Genomic DNA, 22924 nt, shown 5'->3' with positions numbered 1-22924 from the left:
TGTTATCCCTGTACCGGTGTAGATGCAGTAAATACAGCAGTATGAGGCCCACCAGGTCTAACCCTGGTGGACCAGATCTGGCCTGCAGGCTGGTATTTGCCCACCCCTGCTCTAAAGGCTCATCTACATGGGAGATTTTTCCAGTTACATCAGTATATATTTATGAGCAGTTATATTGCTAATGTGAACACGTTTATTCAGAAATAAGAATGGCTTTTTTCAGCTTATCTTAAAGTGCTCCCAAAGTTATAGAAAGTAAAACAGTAAAAAGTACTCAAAAAATGGGAAGTGTAGGCTGAGTATCTGGAAAAATGATCTTGCCAGTGAGGTCTGCATGGCTGTGGAACAGACTCCTCAGGGAAGAGATAAAAAACAGTATTTGTAATTACAGTGGAAAAAACAATAGAAAATATTCTACAGAGTACATGCATTGCCAAGAAAATTGTCTGTATGATCCAATAGGCATTTCTATTTCTAACATCTATGATATTTTAAATTCCATACATCAATCCTTATCACAGGGTTGGCAAACACTAGCAGCAACTCTCCTAGCCTCCTGATAATCAAGTTTATAATCAAGGTGTACAATTAACATACAATGTTCTAACGTAACTACTTGTGGCCCACGTGACATCCGCAGGGCCATAAGGTAGTATGTATATTGTGTGGATGCGGCCTATATACCACATAGATAGCTGTCTATGGGTGCGTTTACAATGCATCCTTACCTTGAAAAGTAGCCTAAGTGGCTTCTAATGGCAAATAAGTTGAGAACCACTGATCTAAGGCCAGGAATACAGTACAGCTGAAGGTCAGCTTAAGGTAAGCAACGTAGCTAGAGTCGATGTACCTTAAGCCAAGTTTCAGTGCCATCCTCACAGCAGAAGGTCGAGAGCAGAACAGCTCCCGTCAACTTCCTTTATTCTTGCAAGGAGCAGGAGTTTCGGCATCACTGAGGGTGCCCTCAGCATTTGATTTAGCAGGTCTTTGTTAGAACCATTAAATCAAAGACCGGAAGATCGACTGCTGCAGCATCGATCTTCCAGAAAGTTAAGAAGATGTGGTCTAACATCTGCCTATGATAACTGTGCTAACCTGGCATCATAGCTCTGCATTTATGTCATCATTATAAACATTTATAAGAAATGCGAGCTTATAATCATTCCAAAGCAGTCTAGGCTTCCAGTATGCAAGCAACATCAAATTTAGACAAGTAACAATTATCTCCGCTCTAACAAAATGCCCAGTGTCACTATTTAACAAGTGTTCTGTTAATCACAGAATCATAGAATACTAGGACTGGAAGGACCTCGAGAGGTCATCGAGTCCAGTCCGCTGCCCCCATGGCAGGACCAAATACTGTCTAGACCATCCTTGATAGCCATTTATCTAACCTACTCTTAAATATCTCCAGAGATTGGGATTCCACAATCTCCCTGGGTAATTTATTCCAGTGTTTGACTACCCTGACAGTTAGGAACTTTTTCCTAATGTCCAGCCTAAACCTCCCTCGCTGCAGTTTAAGCCCATTGCCTCTTGTTCTATCCTCAGAGGTCAAAATGAACAAGTTTTCTCCCTCCTCTTTATGACACCCTTTTAGATATCTGAAAACGGCTATCATGTGTCCCGCTTCCCCCCCTCCTGAGTCTTCTCTTTTCTAAACAAACCCAATTCTTTCAGCCTACCTTCATAGGTCATGTTCTCTAGACCTTTAGTCATTCTTTTTGCTCTTCTTTGGACCCTCTCCAATTTCTCCACATCTTTCTTCAAATGCGGTGCCCATAACTGGACACAATACTTCAACTGAGGCCTACCCAGCGCAGAGTAGAGCGGAAGAATGACTTCTCGTATCTTGCTCACAACACACCTGTTAATGCTTCCCAGAATCATGTTTGCTTTTTTTGCAACAGCATCACACTGCTGAATCATATTCAGCTTGTTGTCCACTATAACCCCTAGATCCCTTTCTGCTGTACTCCTTCCTTGACAGTTGCTTCCCATTCTGTATGTGTGAAACTGATTGTTTCCTAAGTGGAGCACTTTGCATTTGTCTTTATTAAACTTCATCCTGTTTACCTCAGACCATTTCTCCAATTTGTCCAGATCATTTTGAATTATGATCCTATCCTCCAGAGCAGTCGAAACGCCTCCCAGCTTAACAAACGTAATAAGCATACTTTCTATGACAATATCTAAATCGTTGATGAAGATATCGAACATAGCCAGTCCCAAAACAGATCCCTGCGGAACCCCACTTATTATATCTTTTCAGCAGGATTGTGAATCATTAATAACTACTCTCTGAGTACGGTTATCCAGTCAGTTATGCACCCACCTTATAGTAGCCCCATCTAAGTTGTATTTGCCTAGTTTATTGATAAGAATAAACTAGACCGTATCAAATGCAAGACCGTATCAAATGCCTTACTAAAGTCTAGGTATACCACATCCACCGCTTCTCCCTTATCCACAAGACTTGTTATCCTATCAAAGAAAGCTATCAGATTGGTTTGACATGATTTATTCTTTACAAATCGATGCTGGCTCTTCCCTATCACCTTGCCACCTTCCAAGCATTTATAGATGATTTCCTTAATTACTTGCTCCATTATCTTCCCTGGCACAGAAGTTAAACTAACGGGTCTGTAGTTTCCTGGGTTGTTCTTATTTCCCTTTTTATAAATGGGCACTATATTTGCCCTTTTCCAGTCTTCAGGACTCTCTTCTGTCTCCCATGATTTTCCAAAGATGATAGCTAGAGGCTCAGATACCTCCTCTATCAGCTCCTTGAGTATTCTAGGATGCATTTCATCAGACCCTGGTGACTTGCAGGCATCTGACTTTTCTAGGTGATTTTTAATTTGTTATTTTTTTATTTTATCTTCTAAATCTACCCCCTTCCCACTAGCATTCACTATGTTAGGCGTTCCTTCAGACTTCTCGGTGATGACCGAAACAAAGAAGTCATTAAGCATCTCTGCCATTTCCAAGTTTCCTGTTACTTTTTCTCCCTCCTCACTGACCAGTGGGCCTACCCTGTCCTTGGTCTTCCTCTTGCTTCTAATGTATTTATAAAATATTAGAATGCAGAGTCCAATCCTACCAACACTTGCATGTGCAAGTATTTTTATCCATATGTGTAAATCTTTGCAGGAATGAACCTATAGTTAATATGTAGTACTTCCAACTAGTCCTTTTGAAATTTGTAGGTTGAAGTTCTTCCCTAAATGCAAAATGCCAGATTTTCCACTAAATCTGCTATGTATTTTCTTTCCTATTTTCAAATTGTTAGGTAAGTGTAAACAAAGGAAGAAAGAGAGCATGAGAAAACATGCAGAATGAGAGCATTGCCTATTTATAAGTATGAGGAGGAAAAATATATCACAGCAAAAATAGATCATAATAATGGTGAGTTTTAGAGACAGGAAGTAAATTAGAGAAAAAGTAGGAGACAGGAAAAAAATAAAGGTAGAGAGTAGGAATGTAAAATCCTAATTGACTGGTTAATCAGTTAAACATGATGTTTAACTGGTTAACTAATTAAAGGCGGGTGGTGATGAACCTCCCCCCTGCTGCAGGCAAGGGCTGTTTAGCCCAGCCAGAGCAGCCCCTGCCTATGATGTGCCAGAATCCACTGCAGTCAGGGGCTGCTTTGGACAGATAGAGCAGCCCCTGCCTGTGACACACCCAGGGTGGGGGTGGGGAGGAGGAACTGCTCCAGTTCCCACCAGTTAACCAGAACCAGTAAGCATCATCCATTATAGGTGATGCTTACTGGTCAACCGGTTAACCTTTCACATCGCTAGCAGAGAGAAAAAGAAGAGTAGAACAGGCAACTCCTTTCAGTACAAAGAGTTCTTCTGTGGTTGGTGGGAATCCCTTGCCTTGACAATTTTATTATGTGAAAATAGAGTCTTTCCTAGAGCTTCATAATGGTCAGGGTGGTTAAACACTGGAATAAATTGTCTAGGTTGAGAAATCTCCATCACTCGAGATATTTAAGAGCGGATTGGATAGGCATATCAGGGAAGAACTAGAATGATGCTTGGTCCTGCTGTGAGGACAAGAGACTGGACTTGATGACCTCTCAGGGTCCCTTCCAGTTCTAATATTCTAGTATTCTATGAGATACAGCATGTCCTTCCTGTGGCCTAGATCACAATGGGATCAGAATCATGCGAACTAAAACCACATGCATATTTCATTATCAGAGTGAACAAGGTTTTTTTATTCTTTTTTTTTTAAATGAGAGATGTTAGGAAATATTTTGTGGTAAAGTTTGTCTAATAAGTCAAATATATAGAATCTAAGGGTACATATACACAGCAACATTATTTCAAAATAACTAACGCTACTCCGAAATAACTTAGTCTGCGTCTAACACAGCAGGCTGTTATTTTGAAATAATGTTGAAATACTGTCAAGCTGGAGGAATTCTTACTCCGACTCCTGCAACCCTCATTGTACGAGGAGTAAGGGAAGTCAGAGAAAGAGTGCTCCAGTTTGAAATAAATGCTGTGTAGATGCTCCCAATTTCAAAATAAGCTATTTTGAAATAAACTACTCAATTGACACAGCTCAATTTGCATAGCTTATTTCAAGTTAAGCCCTGTTATGTTGATGCACCCTAAAGGCTATGTCTAGACTGCAAGCCTCTTTTGAAAAAGAGCATCTAGACTACAACCAGTATTTTCAAAAAAGCAAGGACTTTTTCAAAAGAGAGCACCCAGGCAGTCTGGATGCTCTCTTTTGAAAAAGCACAGTTTGCATTACATGACGCCTTTTTTCGAAAAAGCAGTTTTGAAAAAAGGTGTTCTTCCTCGTAAAACGAGATTTTCTGCGGTCGAAAAAACTGCCGTGTTCTTTCAATTTACTTTCGAAAGAATGTGGCAGCAGTCTAGATGCAGGGGAAGTTTTTTCAAAAAAACCCTGTAGTCTAGATACACCCTAAGACTTTATTAATACAAGGTATATCCTCCTTGTTGGAGCCTGTAAGGATTCTCATAGTACAGGCAGTCCCCGGGTTACGTACAAGATAGGGACTGTAGGTTTGTTCTTAAGTTGAATTTGTATGTAAGTCGGAACTGGTACATATTGTAGGGGAAACTCTAGCCAAACATTTCTCCAGAGCTCAGTTTTATTCTCCCACACCTCACTTCCCTCAGTCCTTTATTCTCAAGCTGAGGTGTCTGCTGAGAAAAGCCGCTCCGCGTCTCCCTGGTCTGCTGAGGGAGTGGGGGGTGCTAGCTTCGCGTCTCCCTGGGCTGCTGGGGGGAAGCAGCTAGTGCGGGGTTGCCTCACCCCGTTTGTAAGTAGGGATCCGATGTAAGTCGGATCCATGTAACCTGGGGACTACCTGTATAAATAAGTTGTAGTGGACATGCAATGCAGTAACACTGAGATTACTGCAGCTCAAGAAGACATACCCAAATTAGTTTTATCCTAGCTAGTCTCAGAGAAGAAATGCTGTAGAAGCACATACTTCCGAGGAAACTGTACAAGCCTGCCCAGAATCCTTGGTAATTACTTACAGGGATAGTCCATGCTGAAGTATGTGGTGTCACAGCTTTACCACTCTGAGACCAGAGCTAGCAAGATTAAAGATTGTTTGAGTGTGTCTACTCGAACTGCAATCACACACTGCAATTGCAGACTTCACATATCCACATGTCCAATACGATTTACTTAGTTATACCACAATTGCAATGCCTGAAAGCTCTAGTAAGGATTCGGATCACCACTGTGCTATGCACTATATAAAAATGTTTGACGTCCCAGCCACAAAGAGCTTAGAATATAAACAGACAGCACAGACAAAATGAAAGAGAAAGGAACAATTTCCTGTTTTATAAATGGATAACGTGGTTCAGAGGAATTAAGTGACTTGACAAAAGTGATTCAGGAAGTTTGAAAAAGAGCCATAAATTGAATCTAGAATTCCTGAATTCCAATCCAGTATCTTAATCACAAAAGCACTCTTCTTCCACAAACACAGCCACCCTCATGGAACTCTACTATCTGCACCTGAATGTCCATGCTGCTACATACTATAGTATGATTTAATTGTAGACAAAGCCTAAGAAAGAGAAGATATCACTGAGCTAGGATACGGCAGAAATTGAGAGACTACTGTGGCTGGTCATTTTCGGTATCTGAAAGCAGTTCATTAGATATCAGTGCATCAGTTCAGTAAGAAAACTGAAAACTATAGTCACAACTTCCTCTGTTTATACACAAAAGCTTGAAAATACACCCTATGAGTTACAAATATACCTTAGAGGCAATATGATAATATGTGTTTACCTGCATTAAGGGATTTTTTTAAAACACAGTAAAAGGAAATAAGAGAATAAACCTGAGATCTCAGTTATTAGTTATCTTTGCCTAGGACAGTGTTTCCCAATTTTATTTGGCCACGGAATCTTTTTGAACTCGAAAGAATTTTGAGGAACCCAACTGACTGCGCAGAACCCTTTACTGACTGCGCGTGCAATGCTGAGTAGCAACATCATTGTCCCCATTCTCTGGCTAAGCTGGCATTACACAGGACACTTATCATAGCAAACACAAATGAAAATTGTTTTCAATAAAATTCATAAATGAATGAAAATTCAATTTCATTACAATAATTCAGGTTGTAATGGAATTTTCTCACGGAATCCCTATTTTCACTTCGTGGAACCCTGGGGTTCCGCAGAACACCATTTGGGAAACACTGTTTTTGCAATGTGTACACTTTAATTGTAGCTTCAGATCTGCAACTAGAGTTGGGGGGCAAGCAGGATAGCCATTGAGGATGCAGAGCTGTAGGGATGGAAAAATGGGGCAAAACATTAAGAAAAAAAATGGGTAGAAGGCATAAGCACCTTTGCTCACCATAGTGCTAAAATGTGCAGTTATGGCTCTGGTATTTTGTAATAAGAGGTCACAGGGAATTTCATTAGCTGTTGTGATCCGTAATATTGTATCTCCCAAACTTTTGGGGGCGACTCTATCTAACTCGATAAAATTCCCACCACCAATTTTATTGTGTGTGATAACCCTCCCATCATACAATTCATGAATATAACATGCTAACCCTGGCTCAACATAGGTTGAATGGGAATTTAGGTACTCAGTTTAGATAATAAATAGATATAAATTGTGCCTACTTGCTCCTTAGACATGATCCTGGAATATATGCCTTGCCATTTGTGTTTTCTCTGATGACCAAAATTGTAACTTCTTATTCCAGTTAGCACTACAGCTGCAACACAGCTACAAGAAAATGGGCTGTCCTATGTTCCAGATCATATGTAAGTTACCATTTCTGCCCATAAATTCCAACTTCAGAGTCTTTATTGCTGATTATGGATGGGCCAGAAAGAGCCCAGATTGAATATCAGATTCCAAAACAAAACAAACAAAAAACCCCAAATTAAACTCTTTTAAATTGTAAATTAAGCAGATATTATCTGGAGGGACAAACCTTCATAACACTGTATGAAGCCATTTCTATACTTGAATTTTAAGTTACAAGAACGGAGCCTGGAGTATCAGTGGTTAAGAATCTGTGTTTTGGGGGCTGATACTGAGAGGTTTGAATGCTAGTTTGACTTGACTGTAGGGCAGTGGTCTCCAACCTTTTTAAGCACAAGATCACGTTTTGAATTTAAGTACAATATAAGATCTACCCTACAGCCAAATACCCGTGCCTCACCTCCTTTGTGTCCCTTCTCTGAGGTCCTGCCCCCTGCTCACATTGTCCTCCCTCCCTTCCCCATCCTCCCTCCCTTTCATCAGGCAGGGGCAGAGGGTTGGGACACAAGCTCTGGTCTTGGGCTGAGGGATTTGGAATGTGAGAGGGGCTCTGAGCTGAGCCTGGGGCAGGGAGTTGGGGTGTATGAGGGAGTTCAGGGTGCAGGCTTTGTGAGGGAGTTTGGGTTCGGGGGGCTCAGAGCTTGGGCAGGGGTTCGGAACTGGCTCCAGCTGGACATTGCTTACCTCAGGTGGCTCCTGGGTGGTGGTGCAGTGAGGCTAATGCAGACTCATCCCTGCCCTGGCCCTGCACCACTCCCAAAGGCAGACAGCAAACTCCCTCCATCCCAAGCCCAGTTGCGTCCCCTGCCTCTGTTCTGTGGAGATGGAGAGAGAACACAGGGTGGAAGAGCAGGCACCCTGATATCAGCGCCCACTCCTCTCCCTTTCCTGCTCTGCACAGCAAGCTGGAGGCTCCCAGGAGGAGGGGAGGGGCAGTTCCAAGGCAAAGGACAGGAGGTGCACAGCAGTGTGGGGAGGGGCAGTTGAAGTGCTGGAACTTGATAGCCTCTTGGCCAAAACAGTCAGGATCACCTGTCAGAGGCTCCAAGATCTACTAGTTGGTAATCACTGCTTTAGGGGCTGTGACTGCTCAGCAGTTCTCAGTATCAAGCCTTAAATGAACAAAACACAAAAGATGTGGCATGCTTTTTATTAGAACAGCACAGCGAGGTCTGATTCTTCTCTAATTGAAGTTAATGAGAATTTTCCCCTTTGGCCAGTGCAATCAGCGAAGGATATATGGTTGCAGTAGACAAATTTAAGTTAGACAGGTTCTTCCTTCAAATGACCCTTGATCAATGGAAGAAGATAGCTGTATGGATCAGAAAGCTGAAGCACTATGCTAGGTCAATAAAAGGCATCATGTTACTGACTTGTTTATCTAATTTCAAACCATATCCATATTTTCTCTGTATCCAAGGGTACATCTAGACTACAGGCTTTTGTCGACAGAGGCTTTGTCGACAGATACTGTCGACAAAGCATCTGTCGAAAAAGAGCATCTAGACTACTGCCAGTTCTGTCGACAAAGCAAGCTGTCTTTTCAACAGAGTCTAGACGCTCTCTTTTTCAAAAGCAGTGTGGATGCAATAGTGCCTTTTTTTGACATAACTCTGTCGACAAAAGGCGTTATTCCTCATAGAATGAAGTTTACCACCGTCAACAAAACTGCCGCGTTCTGTCGACTTACTGTCGACAGATCGCGGCGGTAGTATAGAGGCAGGTATAGTTTTGTCGACAAAAGTCCACTTTTGTTGACAAAACCCTGTAGTCTAGACACACCCCAATTTCTGACATGTGTTCAGTCCTATACTTTATGCTGCAACATTTGAAGTAAGAAATCTTTTATCCTTTCATATACCAATATTGCATGCAAAAAGGCAGTTTTTCACTCCAAAGACACTGCAAGATAGTCTAAGCTAACTTAGACACTGCAAGATAGTCTAAGCATGTGCTATTGTATTTTAGAAGGACAATCATAAGAAGCAAGGAAAAAAAGTCATCTGGTGATGATTTATCTCCCTCTCACATTACTACTGTTCACACTGTAAAAGGCAGAATACAGTGGAGATATTACAAACACACACTCAAAACTGAAATAAAAAAATACATTTTCGCTTAAGTTATTTTCAGTACAGCCACATGCAATATTCCCTATACAGACAATACCACCTTGTCTCAAGAACAGGTGATTTTAAGAAGAAGCAATAAAACTCTGTATCCAACTGTGCAGTGCAGGTGGATAAACGACAATTAACTGCAGATTTTTTTCTTTACATGTTGACTGCTTAAAATTTCTGAGTCTGTTCTGGTGTAAGCCTAAGGAAATTTGATCCTCCATTCCAAATGATCTTTAACAGTTAAGAATTTAGGGACTATAAAAATTCACAACTTCCTCTCTCTCAATCTAGAGTGATAAGGAATCAGTGTTTTTAAAAGTACAGCAACCAGGGAGAACATTCTAATAATTTTACAATTAACTGTGATTTTAGAAATACATGATTCATTCAATAGGATATTTGGCAAAATCAAAAATTCAGAAAGTCTTATTCACTAACTAACACTAATAATTTTATTCATTTAAGGCTTGATACTGAGATAAGCCCCTACAGCAGTGGTCACCAACCAGTAGATCCGGATCTACTGGTAGATCTTGGAGCCTCTGACAGATGATCCTGACTGGTTTGGCCAAGAGGCAAAATCAAAAATTCAGAAAGTCTTATTCACATACATTTTTATTTGTCTAATTTAAGTAACATTTCCCCACCCTTTCCTCTTCTTAGGCTTTTCAAACCCACATAGCAACCACAGCAAATGACTTTTCTGACCTTAATGCCTACTCCTTCTGGTGGAATCACTCACTAGCAAGTTAGTGGATAGTTTAAATTCTTATACTAAGATGTGAAGGAAGCATCACATAAAAGGAGACATGGGATACATACTACACTTTAGCATTTTTACTTCCATCCTTTACTTCATAGTGCTGTAGAGACCTTTACTAAACAGTATTCTTTGATGCCATTTCAGTAAAGAAAAGAGAGCAGCCTTATTTCAACTCTGCCATCAATTGCATTTGGAAACATGAACCTTCCTTATGTCATATATGCAGAAGAAGAAAAATTATACATAGTGAATCCCAAGTCTTCTCTGGGATCACTAAGCAACATCATCAGCAGTGACTTCTTTTGCATGGAAAGAGAAAAAATACCAAGAGAAAAAAAACTTTTTATTGGACCAACTTCTGTTGATAATAGAGACACGCATTCTAGTTTACACAGAGTTCTTCTTCAGGTCTGGGAAAGGTAATCAAGTGTAACCCATTAACTCTCCTTTGTCCTAGGACTGCAGAGATGTTAAGTGCCCACTTCACCTTAAATCAGAGCTACTCAACTTGATACTCACAGCACATGCCAAAGGCTGCAACTTAAGTGTGGTTGCATATACATATGCAACTATATGCAAACAGCTTCTTTCACACTGACGGGCATGAGTACAAAGATTAAGGCAAGACTACACAATGCGCAGGCCCCATTTAAATCAGTTCCGTTGATATAAATAAAATGCAATATTTACCCAATTTCCACCCATATGACAGCACTTTTAATGAGCAATGACAGTCCAAGAATTTAACTACTAAAACGCATATCAACAGAAGACCATTATGGTGACTACTTTTTTGTTTTGTCTCCCACCGACCGGCCATATCTTGAGCCCTGTGTAAACCGAAACTGTACTGCAGGCCACATATGGGTGGCGGGCCACATGTGGCCTACGGGCCGTGTGTTGAGTAGCCCCTGCCTTAAATGGTGTCTTGCAACATACGTTAACTCCTTATGCTAAAAATGTTTTGACTTTTACTTAGCTGTGAGTCTCACAATACCTTTCCCAAATCTCTGAAAACCTGAATGCTTATCACTTTCACCAAAAAAGTCTGGTTTAATAAAAGTTATTACATCACCCATCCTGACTCTTTAATATCCCAGAGCCAACACATCGACAGCATTGCAAGTGGTAATGAGATAGATTAGCTAAATATCACTTCCATGCTTAGACCTATCACTCTGAAATGTACTACTTATTCATTTATATTTGTAAACAGTTTTCAGTAATTAAAATGCTACAAGTGCTTTGGATAACAGAAAATCAACTTTATATGAAGAAGGAAAATATAATACGTACAACTGATAGCTATCAAAGCACATTAATAAAGGTGAGTAGCATCACCATTCCCATTTTAGTAATGGGTAACTAAGAGTCAATAACCTGTCCAACAGCACTAACACAAACAGCGGCAGAGTCAGTAATAGAACTCAGAAAATTTGCGTCTCATCCTCTAATCTATCTATTAGACACTACTGTCCCTTTGTTAGACAACACTATTCATGCTTTCATAATAAACCGTTAATTGCTAAGTCTCTGTTGGAACTTACAGAAATACTTAACAGTGCAGGGGTATACACTACTATTACGAAAAAATATAATTTGATTTTGATGTCCATATTTAGTATTAGTTTTTTATATTTAATTCAAAAGCATCCTCTTCAGCAATTTCTCTGTAATTCACTGGAAAGAGAAATGATGGCTTCTTTATGAGAAAAATCTATTCCAAGCCTGTTGGATGGAATACTCAGCCATCCCTTCTGCTAGTTACCATGACCACTAAAAACAGTTTAATCAAAACTAAACAACAGTCTAAACAGTGATTATATGGTTCTTTTTATTTTTATCGGAGATGGGCCTGAGCCTTAAAGTTTGGCTCCAGATCAAATACCCTTAAATTCTGGGACTCCAATCGGTCTTCCCTGTTAAAGTTGATCTCAAGCACTGAAAAATGTTCATTTGGTTTTCAAAACATTCCAGTTCAGAATAAAGGTCAACAATATGTGTGCTACTGACACAGTTAGTAAAAAGGGGATCAGTGACTCAACAAAAATGAGAATTAATTAAACTTACCACTATACCGTCACGAGCAGAGCCAGCACAAATATGTTGAGATCTCCAGTGCTCAGGAATTCAACTCCTCTCAGGCACAAAACAAATCCAGAATGCAACATGCAGTAGAGCCACCTCTCTTCTATTAGCCACATTCACATAATCACATGTGTCGTTTGAATCTGTCATCAACAAAGGAAACCACAATAAGACTGTTTTCCTAGTTCTCCATATCTGAGTCAGTAGGTCAAAAATTCCTAGGGTTTGGCAGCCAGAGCAATTCCCTGAAATGCCCATTTTCTGGTGGAAAAGCCTACTATCTCTTGCTACTGGTAGCCCATCTTTCTTTCTGAACAGAACCAATTTGCTTCAAATAATCCCCTGGTTTTGGTATAGACATTAGTCATCGATGAAACTCCATTTTGCCTCTCATGTCTACTTACAGTTAAAGATACATTCAGGAAATTCCTCCTTCAGCATGCTCACTACTTCCAGTTGTCTTAGTCCACAGTCTCATGTTTCAACTACAAAGTGGAGTGACACAAAGAAAAATACATAATGGAATATTAGATATATTCCAAATATTTCTTGCTCCACACAAACACAGCATATGCAGCATGTGCATTACAACTATCCTGCTCAAACAAAGAGACAACACTCAAAGCTGTATCCCTTTTCCCAATCTACGACTCAAGACGTCTGGTTGAAAACTGGTTTCGTAACAACCTCTTAACTACCACCTACTCACATCACAGAACATTTCTTGCAGGAAATGCACAGGAAATCACCAGCTAGTGCCAACGGAGCTATGATTCCAAGAATTAGCTCTTTCAGATAGTCCTACATCGTTTGGAAACTGAGAGGCTTTTAACTTTTGCTTTTATTAAAATACACAAAGACATACATTTATTTTAAAGCAGTTTTAATTCTAATCCTGAAAAAATTTGCACAATAAGTCATCGTTTCAAAACCCGTCTGTTGTAAATGAAGGGACTATCACAATATCTATTCCAGCAACTGCAGCTATTCATTTCTGGAAATGATTCACTGGACAAGAATCAGAATGGTGGAATTAATTTTTAGAGACAGATTGCATTCTGAATAGCATACAAAGACTGTAGTCAGCCACGTGCCTTTTTGATCACCAACAGCAGACCCCTGAATCATCCAACCAAAAGATGACTCGTTGTGAACTGTTTCCTCTTATTTTACACTCCCACGGAGTGCTGTGTGCCACTGGTATATCCTGAACCTAATTCCCACTTTCATGAAAATTCCAAAACTCATCTCAGAAAGCTCTGGACACATTCTAATGTATATCCATCTGCCAGCTTTTACTCTGAGTCACCTGTCAGCTATAGAGAAGGAAATTAGTCAGTAGCAAGTACATGAAAGCACTCTGGTAGTGAGTAGTTGCTTAAGAGTGCTATGAATGCATTTTAGAAATGTAAAATACTGATATGCCCAAACTATCCTAAAGAAAAGCAATAAAAGAAACTATATTATTAAACTGTGAAACAGGTGAAGATCTGCTAAGATAATATGGCAAAAAGACAGCATTTTACTTTAGCTTTCAATGCCAGCATATTTGAAACAGCAGAGAAGGGAGGACAAAAAAAAAATCACAAACACTAGACCTTCACTGTGCGTGACGAGAAAAATAATTAAAACAACTAAAAGAACTAATCTGCGGTTGCTTAGAAAGTTAACTCTTTGAAGGAACTGGTTAAAGTAAGAGACAATAAAGAGATATGTATGCTGCCAGTAAGCCCAATATAGTGAGTAGGATTACTTATGTAAGTAAAGGTTTCAGGATCAGTCCTTAATAAGCTTTCCAACTATTAAACAGTTACTTTCAGTATTCTACAAAAATGGCATTTTAGACCCATAAATACATCTCTAATACAGCAAACCATAGCTCAACTGCTGTAACTAGCAATGTACCTTTTAAGAAATACAGAACACAATGTGTGTTTTAAATTGAAAATGAAAAAGATGTTGGATATCTGTGGGACAAGTTATCAGGTCCTTAACTCAAGACCAAATTCAAACTATCTTTGGGCATAAAGGACTGATTAACAATTCAGGGATTTAAGGATTTCGTCCAGTAATAGCGGAAGTTTTTTATTTATTTTTAACAGTGAGATGTAGCCCTATATATTCAAACACCCTAATTTAAGATTTCAACCTCTAAATAAGAGATAGGAAATTAAAAGGCAAGACTGATATGCATCACTTAGAATCTTCAAAGCAATTTACAAACTTTAATACTTAAGATCAGACGTCTGCTTACAGAAAGGACGCAAATCCTATGCATCCGTGAGAGGGGAGAAGGTTAGAATTGGGGAGAGAACATTCTTGTTCCTGTCTAATACTTGGATTTATTCGTGCATAGGAGATGATCTAATTATTCAACATCTCAATGCATTTCCTCACCCTTCCCCATGTGTCAGATTAACATATTTTAACAATCCATCTCATTAAAAAGGAGGGAAAAAAACTCTGAGAAAGGTAAAAGCTCCCTAAAATAAATAAAATAATTGTTCTTTCTCCATATTTAATCATGTGCTTATCCCAAACTATGTGGGTGCATGTACAAACCCAACTTTGTGCACTGTAGACAAAAGCTAGCCAAAACTCACCCTCTACTTAACAATGATATAAATATAGCTCACTCCCTACATTCAAAACAAACACTTGAACAAATGAGTTTTGAGGATTTAAAGTTTTAGGTTGCTGGACCAACAAAGCAAGAGAATTATCAAGTTATGGATTCTCCATTATTTCAGAATGTGCTGATATTCAAATGTAGGACTATCTTTCAGACTATCTGCATCAATGACCACAGTAGAGGAAAAGAGGCAGAAAAAGAGAAAAGAAGCTAAGTCCACAGGATGCTATAAATCACCTTGAAATGTACCTCAAATTCAAATTGAAGTTCAAATGTGAAGTGCTTTACAATAATGCTAAGGTAGGGGGAGAGAAAGATACGCTGGAGGAGAGGGTCCAGAGTGACCTAGACAAATTGGGGGACTGGGCCAAATGAAGTCTGATCTGGTTCAACAAGGACACATGCAGAATCCTGCACTTGGGTCACAAGAATCCCAAGCCCTGCTACAGGCTGAGAATCAACTGGCTAAGCAGCAGTTCAGCAAATAAGGACCTGGGGATTACAGTGGTTGAAAAGCTGGATATGAGTCAACAGTGCATCCTTGTAGACAAGAAGGCTAAGCATAGTGGGGTACATTAGTAGGAGCACTGCCAGCTGATTTAGGAAAGTGATTATTCCCCTTTGTTCAGTACTAATGAGGCCATATCTGGAATACTGCATCCAATTCTGGGTCCCCCATTACAGAAAGAATGTGGACGCATTGGAAAGAGTCCAGAAGAGCGCAACAAAAATGATAAGGGAGCTGGAGCATGAGACTTTTGGGAAGAGGCTGAGGTATTTGGGTTTATATAGTCTGCAGAGAGAAGAGTGAGGGGGGATTTGATAGCAGCCTTCAACTACCTGAAGGAGTGTTCCAAAGAGGATGGAGAGAGGATGTTCTCAGTGGTGACTGATGGCAAAACGAGGAGCAATGGTCTCAAGTTGCAGTAGGGGAAGGGGATCTAGGATGACTTAGAGGTTTCTAAGAACAGGTTAGACAAACACCAGCCAGTGATGGCCTAGGTTTATCAGGTCCTGCCTTAGTGCAGAGGGCTGGACTTGTTGAGCTCTTCAGGTCCCTTCTATCCCTATTTTTCTGCGATTCTAAATATTTGAGGAGGGGTAGAGAGAGAGGGAATGAAACATTTAATTAAAACAAAAACACATAGAAGAAAGAAGAAGAAAAGGTCACATTCTGAGCCCGGGAAGCCTTGAAAAGAGTCCCCATAAAATACACTACAATCATCAGCCAGGAAACATTTTTACACCAAATTTTACTACATCAATCATATAATAACAGTGCCTTTATATAAAGTTGTTTATAAGTTTTCCTAAATATCACTCAATGCTCAGGTGGCTATTTAATTGTGAAATGAACATGCTGGATTTATTCTTAGGTAAAAATACAAAGGCCTCCAAAACATCAACATTCCCTTTATAAGAAATTAGGCCAGTATGAAAGTTATAAGAAAATTCTCTTGTCATACCTTCATAAAATTATACACATGAAAGGCTTTCTATAGTACAACCATAAAATCACATGATATATCCCACTAGCACAAGCATACAAGAATTTCCTGTCATAAAATCATAACCAACCCAGAAAACAGCACATAGATAGTAGGCATCTGCTTCTTATAAAAACACCGTGCTTTCAACAGAACAATCACACAATCTGAGCAAAGGTTTATCTTTAACCCTTGTCACAGATAAAATGGAAACATCATAAAATCTTTATTAGTTAATTTGATTTAATACAATACAACGGTAAAAACCATTAAAAAGATAACCTCTGAAAAGATTACTTACTAATGCTAGAGTTTTATAAATAAGTTGCAGGTCTTTCTTGAATGAACCCCTGAAGCACAGGAAGTGATTTCATTCAATCAGCATATGAAGGCACAATTTAATGAAGAACTACATTAACGGATGGTGAAGGCCAAATTTCAATAGTGATGGGACTGGATGGCAGGTATTAGGAGTTTGTGGGAAGATGCAGAACTATTCTGCTGACTCACTCCAGCAGGTTGATGAGATGGGCCATACCAGCTCCAATGCACAGAGGTTAGAGAGCACCTATGTAATGAGAAAAAGCTAGAGACAGGACAGGAGGACTTGCAAGGAGAAACCCTACTAACAGTGTGCTCAAGCTAAAGTTCACATTTACAAGTGCAGTCCTGCCTCAATGCTTTGTACCAAAGGTATGATAAAGGCAAACTTCCAAGAAGGGATTAAATTTGGATCATAACCCACTGAGTATATGCCTGTGCCAAGTTCCAGTGGTGTGGGACTCATGCCTGTTTACAGGCCTGATAATAAGAATCCTTCATTTGTGTCTTGGGGCTCTGAAGTTCAGTTTTCTGAAGAGTTTGCACTGATCTGTTTCATTCAAGGACCTTAACTAGTAAGGACTGGGGGAGAGAGGAGTCCAATTAACTGTATGAGTAGGAAAAAAAATTTAATGGTTAAACTCCAAATCTGAGAATTAGAATTACTGGGTTCTACATGGGGCTCTGCCAATGCTTCTTGCAGGACCATAGATAAATAACTAAATTGCTCTGTGAAACATGGTGTTGTGACCCTACATGTTTGTAAAATGCTTTCAGTTCCACAGAGGAGAGGCATTAACCATGAATCATTAATAAATTCCATCTACCAGGAATCAAGTTAAAGGCCTTAGGGCACGAATTAAAGAATTTTCAGTTCACATTTTAGCAATGAAACTTTTGAAGAACTTGATCCTTCTGAATCAGTGCCTGATCAGGCTACACAGAGCTTAAGAATCCATCTCCGGCCCAAAGTTTCAGCAATGTTTGTATGTGTTTGTATTTAAAAGTTCCTTGTCTAGGTCACTAAAAGGCAGGATAAAAAGATGCAGTAATATTTATGGCAAATGTATTTAAAAATTTCTGTATATGGGAAGACAAAATTGTCTAGGGCTTGTCTATACAGTGCAACAATCCGTACTATGGAGGTGTGATTTTTAAAGCACGTTAATGTTCTGTGCATAAATTGGTCCATGTAGATCCTGCTAGTGTGCACTAAAGGTTGGCTAGTGTGCTTTAATGTTTGAACAATTCTATATTAATATGCATTAAGAATTTTTAGTGTGTACCGACAGGGTCCACACGGACCAAATTAGTGCACAAACATTTGTGTGCTTTAGAAAATATGCCCTCCTAGTAGTGTACACTGCCACACTCTGTAGAGAATGCTAAGCCTCCCAAATAATTGTAAGACCATAGACAATACTCTGCTCCCCTGACAGGCACAGAGCTAGTGTAGTCAGCTTTACAGTACCCCTTGCAGGACCAAAGAAAAATATTCATCACTTGTGACCAACATGGAGAGATGACAATTCAATACCAATATAATGCCTTTCTGTAAACTGAAAGTATTATTCACATTTCATAAGGGCTTTATCAGAAACTCTCAAACTAATGCCAGAAATTTCATTAGAAACAATGAGGTCTGAAGCATATTAAAAATACATTGAACACAACACACTGTAATGGTACATATTAAGTCTATACCTGAACAGCTAACTCCTGGCTTCTTTCAAAGACTCAGCAGGCCCTGCCAGCTGCCTTGAAGAAGATATTGATTGGGCAGTAGTAGCTAGAGTCAGATGACTTGCTTTGTAATCACAACTCTGCCACTTCTGACTGCATGGCTAAATGTAAATCCCGTAGACACACGTTTTTGAAAGAAGCCTCTAATTTTAGAGGTCTTATTTTTGGGGTTCCCAGCTTGAGAGGTGCAGAACCTCTTGAGCACACACAATTAATTACAGATTAAGTGAATGACAGCTGCTGTTGGTCAGCAAGTAGGGATGTCTCAAGACAGACACCAAAAATGAAGGCACCCCAAGTTAGGCAAACACTTTTGAAAACTGAGACTAAGGCTAATGCCAAAATTACCTGTCAGTGAACTGGGGATAATGCTTCTCTGTTTACAACTTTGCAAATACATATTTAAAGTATGGTCCTCAAACAGATGGTTCTAGAAAAGGGCAGAGTTTTCTTTATTTATGGTTTTCTTTATTTTGAAAGAGCTGATTCAGTGGTTGCTCCTCACAGGCTAGTCCTTTCCACAATTTATAGTCAGAAAGAAGTTTCATATTTAAAACCAATTTTGTTTCTGTTCCCAAAACCAGTAAAAAGTCCCAATAGAGGCCCCCAGCTCCCTCCTCTGTGTCTCTATCATAGGGCTAAAATCTACCTTGACCTTAGGGAGTAGCAGTGTGGAAGAACAGAGGGTTTCCAGAGAATCTTTTCTCACTTGACCTATGCATCCAAGAGTCACACACCTGCTAGCGCACCAGCCATACACAACCCTAAAATGAGGAGGCCTCACTTCAAGCCATCTTTTTGTGCTATTGGTGCATGAGGGCAGGCACAAAGGAATGCATGCCACACATTTCTTCAGCCCTTTGAGGCAGAACACCCCAGAACACAACATAGGCACTGCCTTTTTGCTTCCCACATCTCCCACTACAGTCTGTCTCGGTCTGTCTATGTAAACCGAGCCCTTGGAGATAAAATAATGAGGCTGGGTGGGAGAGAATGATCAGACATGTGAAAAGTCAAGCATGATAAGACATCCAGTTCTATTAGACCTCTGCATGTTTTAGGACTCTTGTGAGACCTAAACAGTTTTCAGCTGCATAGGCAAAGGATGGGTGCAGCAACAGAGTGGTCCAATGATGTGATTTCTGAGGGCTCAGATATGGATACAAAATGCAGTTCACTCACTCATGAATCCACTACTGGGTAAAATCCATTGATGGTGCTCAGTACCTTCTAGTGCAAAATCCAAGAAAGGGTGAAGATTCAGACTTCTATGGAAACCCTGCTTCCTTCCATGGCAAGGGCTAGTTTTCCCCAAGAGTCAAGCACTTTACATCTGGTAGTGCAGTCACAAGCACTTGCACAACAAGTAAGCAGTGATCCATAGCCTTTTGAATCAGGCTCTGCATAGGTATATTACTTCTAGCATTGGATATGCTTCACAGTGTGCCTAGTTGAATCCAGCTTTACTGGGCTTGGCAGAGATACTAAGATTTGGCATCTTCATTACTCTCCCTTTGGTGTCCCACTCTGTTGTTGGAGAAGTACTGGCAATTCTTTATTTCAACTCAACCCATTTTGAACTGTACTACATCAAACTTAGATCAGCCCTATGTAATCTTTGATACCCATTCAAGAAGGACAAGTCAGTTCAACACCTCTATAACTATGAACATGTCATCAGTATTTGCCATGGCTTCATACCTCTGGTTTCCATAGAATTTAAATTTATCTCTGTCACCTTAACACTGGACTTAGTCCTTGGACTTGATCTTGTCCCACTTAAATCAATATCAAAGTAAGTGCTGATTTCAACGGCAGCAGAATCGGGGTCCTACAGAAAGGGAGCAAGGCACACGTCTGCCTACGGTGGATGGAATGACACTGCCCTCCAAGGCAGAACAGCTTTCAGCACAATCACCACTGAGCACTACCCTTCTGACTGTTGACAATCTCAGCAGAGGCCAAGGACTGACTGATCTGCCCTCTCCACAAAAGTCACCTTCAACTCAGGATTGAAACATTTTGAGAGGGCAGGATGGGAAATCTTACAGTACCACAATTCACGCTATGGAAATGTCACTCTTTTCAGGGCTCTTAATCCAGTACCAGTTGCATTTAACTGATATCCCAGTCCCAAATCACAGGGCAAGTATTGCTGAAAGCCACAGAGTGCACTTCTGTGTGGGCATTTGCTCCCTAACAACTGGCTACATACAGTAATAATCCTGTTGCAGAAAAAGTATCAAATACTCCCCCTGCTCTGAATATGCAAACATTCCATAAGCAATACAAATCAGATGCATTTGAAACATAATGATTCCACTGTTCCCATATTATCTTTCTCTTCTCTTTATCAGATCTGCACAGTGAATGCATCACCTATTGTTATCTGGACAGAATAGGCCAGAACCATGAATATAGCTTGGTTCAATAGTCCAGGTATAGGCTTCAATTTCTTTGCCTATGCAATTACATTATTTATTTACCCTTCTGTGTAAACAACAGATGAAAGACACTGTTGTTTGTGATGCATAGGTTTCAGCAATCACCTACATCCACTGAGTGGAAGAAAAATAAATGCTCTAGTATTCAGCTGTTACAGGTGCAGAGAGACCTGCTGGAAGCCACAGTGCCATTTTAGGGTAGGTCTGCACTACAGCTTGAGGTGTAATTTCCAGCTCAGTATCTGCTTTAGTTTTGCTCTAGTTAGCACACTAAGACTACGTTTACACAGCACATTAATTTTGAAATAAGCTACTTGGCTGTTATACCGAAATAAATTTGCTGTGTAGACATACCCTAAAATGGCACTGTGGCCACTATGGTAGCAGCATAGGCTACCTGCCATAGTCCAATCCCATCCAACTATCCAAATTCAATGTGGTCAATTATTCAAATTCCTCTGTTTTCAAATGGAGGATGTTTCTGAGGAACGGAAGGGAGTCTTCTTGCTAAGGCACAATGTAACAGTTTCGAAGTGTTTAAACTGGGAGGCCCTGGATTTCATTCCCTACTCTAGCATGATTGTTTTGTTGTCACCCAGGCGAGTCACATAAATGTCTATAAAACAGGGATAATGATGCTGACCTACCTTAAGCCCAAATGTCCTGAAGGCGAGGACAATGGAATGAACAGAGATTTTTGTAAGGAAAATTCAGTAAGCTGTCCCCCATAGAAATGTCTCTGAAGCCTGCCATCAGGGGGTGAAGCTTGCCTCATCCCGAAAAGATGACCCCAAAGACGGTGGATTCCAGGAGACATGGGAGGAGAAGACCAATCGGCAGTTCTGGTCTCTTAGGATATGTCTACACTACAGTGTTATTTCGAAATATCTTATTTCAAAATAGTTAATTTGAAATAGCTTATTTCGAAATAACACATCTACACACAAAATGCATTTCAAAATAGCGTTTTGCTATTTCGAAATAGCGCATCCACATTGAGTGGACACTGAATTGCACTGAAGGCCAGCCAGAATGAGGTCCAGCAGGGCATCAGGTCAGGAGTTTATTTGTGTGGCTGCTGCCTGAGGCTATCTGAGGCTTATGCTTAAAGGGACCCCTACCCCGGGCAGCCGATTCTCAGCTTTCCCTGCTTGCTTGCCTACCTCGATGAGGGACAGCAAAGCATTTGTGTCTCTGCATGCTCTGGTTGCCCTCACTCGAAATACCACAGCACTCTGCAACAGAGCCGGAGCGGCCCCTGGGCACTCTGGTGCTACTCATGAACGCATTACTGCGAGCCTGACTGCACTTTCTGCAGGCTGCCATCCGGGAGGTCCATTGGGGGGCTGTCAGTATCCAGGAGGCCCTGCGGGAGAGCTTCGACCCTGAGGCGCACTAAGAGCCTCCCTGGTCTGCCCCACTGGGGGCTTGTGCCTCATTCCTCCCCCACATCATTCTATTTACCCTCTCAGCTCCCTTCCTGATGTCAAATAAAATACTCATATTTTCATGAACACAAACTCTCTTTATTTAACAAAACTGTGGGGGGGGGGGAGGGGATGAAACTGGTGAGACTGGAGAAAGGAGGTGGGAGAGGGGAGGGGGAAACCTGGGAGGTGGAAGAGGGAAGCAAGGAGAAGAAGGGGGAGGGGAAGCTCAAGGCTCAAGGTTGGGGGTCTTGCCAGACCAACTTGATTTTCATGTGAACCTGCTCCTGGGTTCGCATGTGGCCGTTGGTGGCCAGGCTGGCAGCTATCCTGCCATAGATGGCTGCGTTCCTCCGTCTAGTGCAGAGATAATGGACGTTGGGGGCATCCCTCCCAAACCTGAGTAAGGTCCACCCTAATCTCCACCATGGATCAGGAAGGTGCCCGCCTTCTCCAGGCCCTGGCAGGCTGCCCCTGGGGAGCGGTGGAGGGCTGGCTGCCAGTGGCTTGCTGGCTCATGTTTTAGGGCCACTGGGTCAGGGGCAGTGACTGCTGGCTTTGGACTGGCAGGCTTGGAGCTGGCACAGGTACTGTGGCCAG

General features: G+C 40.8%; 1 protein-coding gene across 17 annotated transcripts in view; it reads right to left on the bottom strand.

Moving 5' to 3' along the window:
* The window catches only part of LOC112545341 (uncharacterized), a 233204-nt gene that overhangs the window by 9115 nt on the left and 201165 nt on the right, over positions 1-22924 (bottom strand). For 13 of the 17 annotated variants that reach the window (XR_016349531.1, XR_016349535.1, XR_016349532.1 and 10 more), the window contains 2 exons: positions 12675-12755; positions 1-12413 (listed from right to left, as the gene is read on the bottom strand). The exon at positions 1-12413 is cut by the window's left edge and continues 9115 nt beyond it. The exons of 1 other annotated variant lie outside the window; for it this stretch is intronic. The gene's annotated coding sequence lies outside the window, so the exon portion shown is untranslated. 3 more of the 17 variants (XM_089778164.1, XR_016349521.1, XM_089778163.1) reach the window with 3 other exon arrangements.

This window comes from Pelodiscus sinensis, chromosome 1, assembly GCF_052426305.1.
Source record: "Pelodiscus sinensis isolate ZL-2025 chromosome 1, ASM5242630v1, whole genome shotgun sequence".
NCBI lineage: Eukaryota > Metazoa > Chordata > Testudines > Trionychidae > Pelodiscus > Pelodiscus sinensis.
The sequence above is the reverse complement of the archived record's forward strand: the minus strand, read 5'-3'. Positions and strand labels throughout refer to the sequence as shown.